Source organism: Lepeophtheirus salmonis, chromosome 3 (assembly GCF_016086655.4).
Source record: "Lepeophtheirus salmonis chromosome 3, UVic_Lsal_1.4, whole genome shotgun sequence".
Taxonomy (NCBI): Eukaryota; Metazoa; Arthropoda; class Copepoda; order Siphonostomatoida; family Caligidae; genus Lepeophtheirus; species Lepeophtheirus salmonis.
In genome coordinates, this window is record NC_052133.2 from 7,904,073 (window position 1) to 7,916,261 (window position 12,189).

At 31.4% G+C, this 12,189-nt stretch overlaps 1 long non-coding RNA gene across 1 annotated transcript; it reads left to right on the forward strand.

Annotated features, from left to right (window-relative positions):
• Positions 1 to 4,831: 4,831 nt before the first annotated feature.
• On the forward strand, positions 4,832 to 5,442 carry LOC121115440 (uncharacterized). The gene is made up of 2 exons (XR_005863502.2): positions 4,832 to 4,982; positions 5,050 to 5,442. It is a non-coding gene; the product is annotated as an uncharacterized lncRNA (long non-coding RNA).
• Positions 5,443 to 12,189: the final 6,747 nt, after the last annotated feature.

The following is a 12,189-nucleotide window of genomic DNA, read 5'->3' on the forward strand; positions in this document are numbered from 1 at the left end:
GAGATACAGTACACCCTTTAAATACCTTCGATGCTATATGTACACGCCTGCAATATTTCATAAATAAGACTACATTATTATTTCTTAGATTTATTTATGGTTATAATCAGGAATGTGAATCTTGTGATTTTTTAGCAGGCCCGTTTTTTTTTTGAATTAGTAATCAGAATCAGTTTTCCTTTCCTTTACAGTTGTCATTATTATTTAATCGCTGTGTAGTGAAAATTCTTTCCTTAAGAGATTCAGTTATATTCAAAACATGATTTAACATTTTTTTATGCTTATAAAAGACGGAGAATAACCTTGAAGCTTTGTTGTAGAGTTATAATTGTAAATCCTTGTTCGAATAGAATTGGAGATCGACATGGGAGTAATTCTTGCTAATATCCTTATTTATTTCCTTTCCTCCTTATCCCTTGTTGCAGCTGATCTCCTCTAAAAAAATTACTCAAATTGTTAGGGTAGAGTTACCTTGTTTATTTTAGTTCTCATTTTTTTAGGGTGCCCATTTACACAGGATTTTCATCCCTCTTTATGATATACATCATGGATCAAAATTATATACAGTACACCCAAGCGACTCGTTTTCATATATTAATATAATTAAAGTAAATCTATATTATTAAAGCAAAGTATGCCTGTTTGTCAACGTCTAATAGCTCGATAACTACAGCCAGTAACTATTGAAATGCAAATACTGATTTTTGACTTCAATGCATTTAAGCTACTTTAAATGTAAGTCGAGTTGGTAGCAAATGGGCTTGAAAGTGTACTGTGCTGTGGTATAAATTCATATTTTGGATCTATACTGTTTTTAAAGTTTAATTTTTTGTAACAGGAGTCCATATTTTTACTTTATAAAACTTTTATAGGGAAATTACATATATTAACATACTTCTCGATAAGAAATGTTTAAAGGAAAACTTAACATTTTAAAAATCGCTTAAGTCATTTTTTTTTTTTTTTTTTTTCAAATATAATTTTGATTTCATAAGCGTTTGAAGTATACTTATTCCCATTAAAATCTAATTTTATTTTCAAAAATTATATATATGAGACAATCCACCCCAGAGAAAAAGTAATGTAGAACTAAATAGAAAAAAGTCTTCTTTTTTAAGGATCTTGTTAACGAATAATATTTTGAGTTTCTATTTGTTTAAGACAAAAATAACTCGATTAAAGTGTGAGTAATAGACTTTCACTTTGGAGAGTCTTTGCTTCTAAAAGGTAAAATTAATCTGCAATATTCATATAATTATTTAGAACATAATTACTTGAGGTTGATATAATAATATCAATATGAATACTTATTATTTAATTCAATATGACCGAATTTTAAAAATTTCATCTCTTCAATAATTTTTATCTTTAAAAAACTAATCGGTCAGATGGACAACAAACCCATTTATAGATGGTGTTATTGTGTCAGTCCTTATTTATAATGGAAAACTGTAGTCCCGTCCAGTTCAGTCCTAAAACTTATAAAGTTTGGTACTTGATGATAACGCTCAACTTATTGACCAATTTTGCAATCAGTTCTAAAAATGAGAGTCAGAAGGACCGACAGTCTTAAGGAACGGTCTCAAGGATTAACAGAACCGGTGCTAAGAGTGGACTGGATCAAATATATAAGCACTGATACAGCACTAGCTATAGATGCATTAGTCTGTAGCCACGGGGTTATATGGGGGAGTGGGGGGGGATGAATAGTGTTGTGTCAGTCCATATTTTGGACTGAATACAGCAGTACCGTTCGGTTCGGTCCCGTTCAGTCCTAAGGTTCTGTCCCTCATGGCATCAATTAACTTTAGTTATCGTTTTTTTTAAATCAGTTCTAGTATTGAAAGTCCCAAGGACTAATGGGACCGGTAACTAGAGATGACCAGGGAAATCTGGATGATTGTATTGGGGGGGTCTTGGTTTTTAGAATTTTTGAAAAAAAAAAAAAATCCACAGCTGCACACAAAAAAATTAAAAATTAAATGTTTCGGAGAAAAATTTCAAAAATCCACTGCCATTCACAGAAAATTAATTTTTTATGCAAAACATTTGAAAAATTAAATTAAATTTCAACTATTAAATTTGAAAAAAAGAATCAAATATTTATTTTCTAGTAACAAATAAAAAATCCTTAATTGGTGGGAGGGGGCTACAGCCCCTCTAGCCTACCCCCTACCGACACACCTGATGAAAGACCTCATGGAGGTTAGAGTCGGATTTTTAGGATAATTTACGTTGTGGCTTTATTCAAAAATTGAAAACAGACCCTTGAGACATTGTTTTTTTTTTTTTTGAAAAACCGTCATTCCATCAAAAATGAAGCTACTTAAATTATTTTTTAAGAAAGGCCTTTTATTATGTTTCAGAAAAATTAAATCGGGAAAATGAAAAAAAAAAACGCAGAAATTTTTTTTAAGTAGTCTGCAACCTCTTGGCCCTCGAAAAAAAAAAATGAAATAATCCTCTTTTTAGGTCTTCCCCAAAAAAAAAAGGAATTATAGGAATGTTTTTTACCGATTGCGAAACTCAGTCCACTCTTGCTATTGGAATTGTTCTGTCTTTCAAATTTTATGAACATTGCACATAAGAGTGTATATTTTTCGACAAAATATATGGAACTTCTATCAACAAATTATTTGTGTGTACTATTTGAAGGACCCCCAAATTGCACTCTACATTTTTTCAAAATTGATTGTAACAATAAATAATGAGAATTAGATAGATTTTAGGGAGGAAAGGGTCCATATTGGCCTCAAAATAAGCCTCGGAAATCAAATAAACATTATAAATCAATTTATCCCAGTAGTTTGAAATAAAGCTTATAATATGTCTATAAAATATTGGGTTGTATGTGTATGTACATTATATTGTAAATATGATAATTGGGATATTCTACTTTTCTTGATTTTTGTTCAAGACTGTTTTTATGATGACACACCACATATATGATAACTTAAAATATTTGAATGTGCATCAATATCAAGACCTTGACTTCACTATTATCGGTCATTATTAATTATAAGTTATCAATGAAGAGACAAGTTTATAAGTAATTTAATGCCAAATTTCTATTGTTTTGATAAGGAATTCTGGAGATATCTGCATTTCCGTATCGTCAATATAATTATTTTTTAAATATTAATGACTTTAAAAATAGAACGTCTAAAATAGTTTATGTAGATGTCAAAAATGTGGAGGGTTTTCAAAATGACCTCTTTTGTTTCTCAAGTAAAATTTTCTCAAATAAACTTATTCTGTAAATTAACTTCTTTAACTTGAAATTTTCATTTAACTTTATAATTTTTTCATAGAGAAAGAATTACTTAATATCTAGTGATAAAAGTTATATGTATTATAGGCATGTCAAATAATAGAAAGAAAGCGAAAATCAACATGGTAACCCTGACAATTTGAAGAATGTTTTTGGGGAGAGGATTTTAGCTGTCTTGACGTTTCACTAGATCAGCTGTGATGAAGGAGGAGCGGGAGCAGAACATTGGCAAAAATTTCTCCTATAAATTACGATCCTCAGTTCCAAATTTCCAACAAGGACTTACAATTATAACTCCATGACAAATCCTCAAGGTAACTTTCCGTCTTTGATAGGCACAAAAATCAGGTTTTTCGTATAATTGAATAAACTATAATAGGAAGCTCACTACTCAGGAATTAAATAATAATAACAACTGCTAAGTAAAAGAAAATTCATTCTTCTGATGAAAAAGACCCATTTGTTAGATTGAAATAGTCAACTCTATACCTATACTTAAAAAAGAGGGCTTAATATTGGAATTAAATAATTTTATAAAAACTATGATTTATGAATTTCACAGGTCTGGCTTTTTTTATAAAGGTATTTATTTAATTATTTAAATCTAATAAATACTTTTTTCCCCATAAAAATATGACAAATGTTCGAAAAATGGGCTCTTGATCTTATGTTATGTCAGTGTAGTAATTGTCAGTTCTTCTACCGCTTTTGCAGCACGCACCCTTGAGCCTTCGTTTACAAGTTTCTAGTATTATATGAACTTGCTAACATACAAATGTACATAGTATTTGTATGTTAGCTGGCGATGTTTCTGCTTCTTTTCTCGTAATCACTGTTTTGAACGTTGATTGGTTGAATTAGAATTAGTTAATTGTAAGCAGTGTACAGTTCACAGCAAGTATTAAATAATAATTCCATTGCTAAGAGGAATTTGCTAACTACTGATTTTCGGCATTTTTTTCTTGGGAAAAGGTTGTGTGATTCAATATAGGTAACGACTTGAGAGCAGGGCTCGAACAGACATGTTAGCCCCCTAGCCCGTGTCTAATAAAAAACAATTTGTAGTTCAAATCACGAGTATGACATTATGTCAACATCTCATACGTCCAACAGACATTGAACACAAATATTACAGATGGTTTTTAATTAAAAAAGTATATTTTTAAACAAATTTTACTTCCTGTGTAGTTCAGAAATGTCTTAATTTCACAATGTATATTCCAGAACCAACCAATTTATTAAACTTGTTCAGCCAAGCACTTTGTGTCCTTGTTTCTCATTAGACAAAACGTTATTGTATCTAAAAACCAATCAAATATCTAGCAGGGCTAGCAAAAAAATATAAAAAAATTGGAAAAATCTTAATCTAAATTTCATTTATGTTACCACAGATGACGTGACTATCATTTAATGTCATTTTCCATGGCCTCATGTAGCATGTAACTTTTTCTTCCCTTTGAAGAATTTACTTTACTAATTCTGTTAAAAGGTTGAATTAATAGACGCAGCATAGTTAATTACGGTCTATGGAGTAATATACAATGCTCCTAGTGAGAAAAAAAGATATCCCCACTACCAAACTTTGTACAAATATTGATGACGTAGTCTTCCTTTCGCTACTTATTCCCTAACCTATTTACTAACGGGTGCGTAAATCAAAACTAGACATTTTGAATCTGGAATTTTAACATGTTTTATTTCGAAAACTGGGGTAGTTACATTTACTAAACTTTATAAAGATGTTGGCACATGTGTTGTCATTTCTATCTTCAATGTAGCTTCCATTGAATTTAGATGCCCGCAGGAAGCTCTGACAGGGAGTGATAATGTATTTGGGACACATGGAGCTCTAATACTCATCAAGAAAAACCTTGAGAGCTTAGAGATTCGGCCCCTTTGTCTGACAGGCCCTGACCTTGACATGCGGACAAAAGGAATATTCGAGGGATTGTTACCCGGCGTGTATGGAGGCCTAGTTGTTTGGTGGTAGAATGTAATGTTGATGTGGAAAAAGGATTTTGTCAACTTTGCAGTATTAATAAGTTAATCATCCTAATATAGTTTAATTTTTTTGTCTTCCTCTTTGGATATTATTTTGACCAATCAGATTGTCTTGTGATTTGATACCCTCTTGAATTGATTTTGATTGTAAATAAATTTGAAATGTTTTATTTTCTTAGCCCTCCGGGAGTAAATATCCTTTTTATAACGTGTCTAGTAAACTGGGTCCAAAAATGTAGTGTATTTAATTAGATGATAAATGGTTAATCAGTTATAATAACTAGATAATTTTAATTTTGTATAATTCTTTTTAACTATTCCTTCAATTTTGCAATCCTAAATATCAATTCAAAAGCTTATAGTACTTGTATGAATAAGAGAAAAAATCGAGAAATTACATCCCTGTTTTTAAAAAATATTCACCAAGGTTGTGCCCTTATCGGTATAGTGGTTAAAACAGTTCCAGCTCTTGAATTGCTATAACTGTTGGTCGGTACCCAGACTGCAATTTATTGCTTATCGGTCTCGGTTCTTGTGCGTTTGTTCATATATAGAATAAATAAAGAAAATACAATATATATTATAAAAATAAATTAACTTTAATCAATAAGGCAATTTTCGGAGTTGTTTGTCTGTGCAATTCAACATTTTCAATAATTTTTTTTTCGTGAAAGTATGATACAGTTGTATCTGAGTTCCAAATAGCTAAGGGCTTCTTATGGATCTAAAAAAGTGGGTTTATGCGTCTTTTTTATTGAAGAAAAATAAAATCGTAGCCCTACTAACTACTTCAGATAATCAAACGATCAAAAACAACGTACTGATTGAGGAGCGTCCACAGCTATAGCCACACCCAAATTAATGATTTTTATCTGCAAAAAATTTAATTTTGTAATTTTTTTTTGAACAGCTCAGGACTATCGATTTTTTTTTTCAGTTCAGACTATCATGTTATCGGGCTTGCTAGAATTTTCAATATTATGTAATGTACCGACTGCTGGGCAAGGTAGGCATATTTTGACAAAACACGCAACCACTCATAGACTATGACCTCACTATTGCTATAATTTTCAATTTAATGTATCGTGCCGCCTACGGGGCAAGAAAAACAGATTTTGAGAAAACACGCAACCACTCATACACTATGACGTCTATTTTTAAAAGCGTGGTCGAAGTTAAGCATCAGTTGTACACACGTTATGGCATAACCTTGTATTTCTATTAATATTGGTACTATGGTATATGCAGTCAGAAACCCCAAAAAATGGTACAATACCTTTTTTTTTTTTTTTAAAGAAGGCACATATATCATTGGAAGTAAATCGCTCAATATTTACAATTTAATAAAATATTACTCTTCGGGCATGATTCAGATTGATTGATTGGTTCTAGTTGATTTATTCAACGTATAGTAGAAAAATTACAATATCAAACAGAAGTTGTCATTTCATTATAGTTTCAACTTTGTATAACAATCACGATCAAGGACCCTTGAAATTGTACTTAATGATGCTCACATTACTTTGTCTAAGAAATCATTTAATACACTTCTGAACTTATTTTGGTTAGATATGATCAATCTTCTAATCATATCAAAATCTTTAAATTCAAAGACCAATGTCCTCTGTCGATGGAATCATTCGGTTAGTTTGATAAGAGCAATTACTTTTACCATTCTGTTTGAGGAGGGCTGGCTGGGAAATATCTAGGATATCTCAAAGATTTCTTGTTTTCAAATCAAAATAAAGTTCCTTCATTTTAAGTACTAATTTATTCTATCAAATATTTGTTGATGTTGCTAATTGTAGGAAAGATTATATTAAATGGGCGTCTAATAATACGTGTCAATATTCGATAAATTTAGAGAAAATCGACTCCTTCAAAATGACTAAGAACCTTTTGGGTCACCCCTATATTTTGAGTAAAATGATTATATTTTATAGAAAGAGGTACATAGTGACGGCACAAGGTAAACACCCCAATCTAAATGCTGTTCAAATTCATAGGAATTAATTCCATGATTTATAGTTCAAGTCAGGACTAAAATATTGCTGATAAAATAGTTAAACTGTTTTTATCAGCTATAAGGTTTTCTCATGGCAGTCGTCGGGAACGCGATACATAATATTTTTGGAGCCCATGTCTAAGTAAAAAAATAATTTGCGTATTCCAAAAATATTGTCGTAAGTATATAAATTGCAAAGAAGTGAGGGTTCATACCCCGCATGGCCGTCCGTGGGGTGGAGGCTGTAGTATTAATAATATCTTGATTGATTTAATATATAAAAATTATCATCGACAGTAGAAATACATGTTAAATATGTCGGGGAAAAAACTACAGTAAAATTTAATTAAATAAGCATTTATAAAAAAAAAGTAATTTTTTTTTCTAGACTGCTTAGAATATGCTCTTGCATCAGAAAAGTAGACCAAAATTGAATTTGATTACAGGTCCTCTTCTTGATGTGCAGCTAGAAAGAAAAGTCTAGGGAATTTACATTAGGACTATTTAGTGGCCACATTCTCTTGTTCCTGAAAGCGATGTTGTTAGTAAAGAAGGTCTGAGTAATTTTCGCTCTATGAGCTGGGCCCTTATCTTGCTGAAAGACGGCGTTGCCATCAGGCAAATTTGCCTGGACTCAGGGAGTAGATTGACCTTGAAAACGTTGATGTACATGACTGTTGTGAGCTTGTAACCCTCCAAGAACCGAACCATGGCGTCTTTGAGGGAATCCACATTAATGATGGACTTTTTTATGGAGCCCTCCTTCCTCTCTATGGTTTCTATGGGCTCTGAGCCTTGAATCTCGCTGCGAAGGCATTTCTTGTCCGATTTAAAAAAATCAAAAGCAACAGGTGCTTGAGATACCTATACAATTAAAGATAGTTATAATTTCCTCATCCAGCCCATAATGTTTCAAGCTTCTCCAGGTCCGTATTATAAACTCAAAAAAGTTATTACATAGGATTTTATGCTTATATTAATTTATATCAATCAAAGACCTTTGTTTAAAATTTGTGTCATTTTCTACTCTGTCATTGATACATATTTTAATAAAATTTTCAGTCCAAGGTGTATTATAATAATAATTAACAACTATTATCTTAGTAATAAATAATAGTTCGCAACAAACAAAATACAGAAGATATGTTTTTAACAATTGATAAACACATTTCAGTATTCGAAAGATGAATTATTTATTAATTTATCATGAATATAGTTCCAATAAAATGTGTCCATTCTTAAAAAAATCAATTACAATCAATGATCATATTTCTTAAAACATTTAATAAATAAGTCATGTAAGGTTGCGTGACAACAATGTTCCGAAACAAAATATGATTAAGTCAATTATTACTAGTGATGTAAATCGTGTGAATTTTTTTGGTGCCCCATTTTTATTTTTTGGAATTGGTAATCTGACGAATCAATTTCACTTTCCTTAGCAGTTGTCATTATAAGTTAACTCCTGAGACCAGACCGGAACCGTAGTAATGAAAGGACTGGGACCAATAGAACCGCTGAACCTGAACCGGGTACATCCTTGTTGATACGTCATGGCTATTTCATAATTCCTTCTTTTGTATAAATAAATGAAGAAATAACTTATATGAGTTATACTTAAATAGGGAATTTGCGTAAAGAAAAAACAAAGTAGAGCGATTAGAAACTGGAAATGGTTGACGCGTGTACTCTTTTTTTTTTCTTCCATTACTACAATAATCGTTAACATCTCCCATTAAAACAAGAATTCTTCCATATCCTTGATGTAAATTGATTTATATATTAATTTAATTATGATTATAGTGTTTTTCCTACACTATTTCTATTTTAAATGTTTTCTCCCCTTTAAAATCATATAACAGACAGCTGATAAAAAGGTCTTAATTCAATTGTACCAAATGTCTTGCTGCCTCTTCTCCGGGTTCTCTTAAAAAAACCATCTCTAGTTATACTATGTATACATATGCTCCTTTCCAAAAATATATTAATACAATTTTTTGTTGATCCTCGTCATATTTATGTACATATATATATTGGACATTTTATTATTTCTATTAATAAATTAACATATATAAATACAAACGTATAGCTACGCTTTAAAAAATATTACTTAACAAAATAAAATACTATGTCAGATTTTAATATTATGAGATACATTCACATAAAAAATCCTCTTAAACGACCGATATGTTTCAATATGGTTTCAAGCTCGCCTACGGAAAATTTGTATAGGGAAAGTTTGTACAGGGATTACTCACATTGATAAGATTCGTATAGGATAAAGCTCGCACGGGAGAAGACTCGCTTCCTTTATTCTATACGAATTTTCCCAACTAGAATGGAAGAAGTGCTATTCACTTAATTATCATTAGACTTTAGACATGATTGATTATTCATATTGGAAAAGACTCATGGTGGGGCGAAAAAGTATAACATCAGATTAGACAAGAGCAGGGATTTCCTCTTCGTTATGAGCCATGATCTATCAGTAGAAGAGGTGGTTGGATGTGGTGAGGAAAATCATTGTAGATATTTATATATCTGTAGATATTTTTAGACACATGGAATAAGCATCCCGTAATGTTTGTTAAAGGAAGTACGTAACATTTCCAAAGGCATTCTGAATTTTCTTATCAAAATCTATCATTAATGTTTCAGGGCATAACCATATTTTTAGATACTTTAAAGTAGTAAACAGTCTATGTCGCTTCATACTTATTTGGGTGTAAGATAAATAATCTTGGGACCGATACATATCCAAGAATTATGTGAAATATAAAAAGTTGGTAATAATTTTCAGTGCAGCATTTTAATGTTCTGTCACACATTACATGAAGCGAGATCCTTTAATGACCCCTCAGATCCAAAAATAAATATTCTTTCAGGATCATAGTCACCACTATCATATTGTAAAAAATATTCTCCGTTTTTAAAGAATCTGTAGTCATGGGAAATTGAATATTCACATCTTCCAACAGGGATTGGAGGAGATTGATTTACTTTTTATCTCCAGCCTCGAACACTATGATCCAAATTCGATGAATTGGACATTAATGATAGAGTTTTTTCGTCCAAATTGGATGACATTTGTCCAATTAACCAATTGTGAATTCAAGAGTTTGGGATTTCAATTTTGCTTTTTCTACTTATATTTTGGGGTTGGATGGATTGCTTGGATGGCAGTGTACTGTTTTGGAAACACATATATTGACACTGTCAATATCCAATGGCGTTACAGTGTGGGGTCTAGTATTTCATTTTTCATATTCACATATCAAGTATCTTTTTTTGGCTGAATTTTCGGTTAACTCTGTAGATATAATTATAATTATCCACTTAACTTTATTCCCCCTCTTTGATTTTTTATTAAATAAACCATTTTTAACTTTTAGATATAGATTCTAAGTACTAAATGCTAAGGGAATATAGAGTTTCATTTGTGTTTAAATATATATTTACATTTATTACAAAAAACAAATTAATTAATGGAATTAAACATTGACAAAGGAATGGACATTAATATTAGTTATACACATTAATAAAGTAGGAGCCGAATTCTCATTCTGAATTGAAATGAATGAATATATAAAGTTGTATTATACATATTGTTTGATATATATCACTGAAGTTTACTACTACAAATGAAGTTACATATTTAAATATCATTGTATCAAATTATGAAAATACACTCAAAAATTTGTTGAAGGAATATATAAGTCACTTGTTAAGGTCTCACAACTTGGCTTGAGTTCCCTTGGAGGTATGAATTCCCAGTTCTAGATACATAACTCTTGTTATTCAAGTGCCTTGATTACTACGTAGTGCAACCTGCTTCCTACTCTTCAAATAAGAAAGAAGATTCATGAAGAGACGAAGAGCATTTTTATCCTCTCTCTATTTCAATTCTAGGTTGCTCAAATTGTACTGAGCTTTACATTTCCCCCCCCCCCTTACGTCTCTGATTTCCTCGTGCTCTCGTACGATCCGACCTTTGAGTGCCTCCTCGACTCCTCTCAGTGATTTGCCTCACCACATCCAACCACCTCTTCTACTGATAGATCATGGCTCATAACGAAGAGGAAATCACTGCTCTTGCCTAATCTGATGTTATACTTTTTCGCCCCACCATAAGTCTTTTCCAATATGAATAATCCATCATGTCTAAGGTCTAATGATAATTAAGTGAATAGCACTTCTGCCATTCGAATTACTGCCGTATTTGGTTATTTTTCTTTAATCATATATTTATTAATATTACTTATTTTGTATTTTGTCTCTGGTTCAAATACTTTAGTCATTAGTCATTGACTCATTACATAAGTGAGATTATTATTTATTTTATATTAAATAAATGATGCAAATGCGATTTCCCCCCTCTCTTTATCCTATAGGCTATTATAATTTTCCCAGCAAGAGTAATACAAGTATAAACTTTCCCTATACAGATTTTCTGTATGCGAGCTTTCCTAGATTCCTTACAGGTTATTTGATTGATAATAAATCCTGAAGAGCTTCCTACTCTTGAAATAAGAAAGATGATTAATGAAGAGATGAAGAACATCATATATATATTAATATATGATGTTCTTTAGATTAATTAATACTAATATTACTTATTTTGTCTCTGGATCGAACACATTATTCATTACATAAGTGAGATTATTATTTACATCAAATAAAGGATGCGAGTCTTCCCTCCGGCGAGCTTTATCCTATACGAATTTTCCCAGTCTGAGTAATCCCAGTACAAACTTTCCCTATACGAATTTTCCGTTGGCGAGCTCTTCTGACACCACCTGTAAGACTCCCAGTTAAAGTTATATCATTCTTCAATATATCAATACAAAAGGATTACTCGCTTTGCTCGGGCCAAGGAGGGAGCAAGAAATCACATGGACAATGGTCAATATTA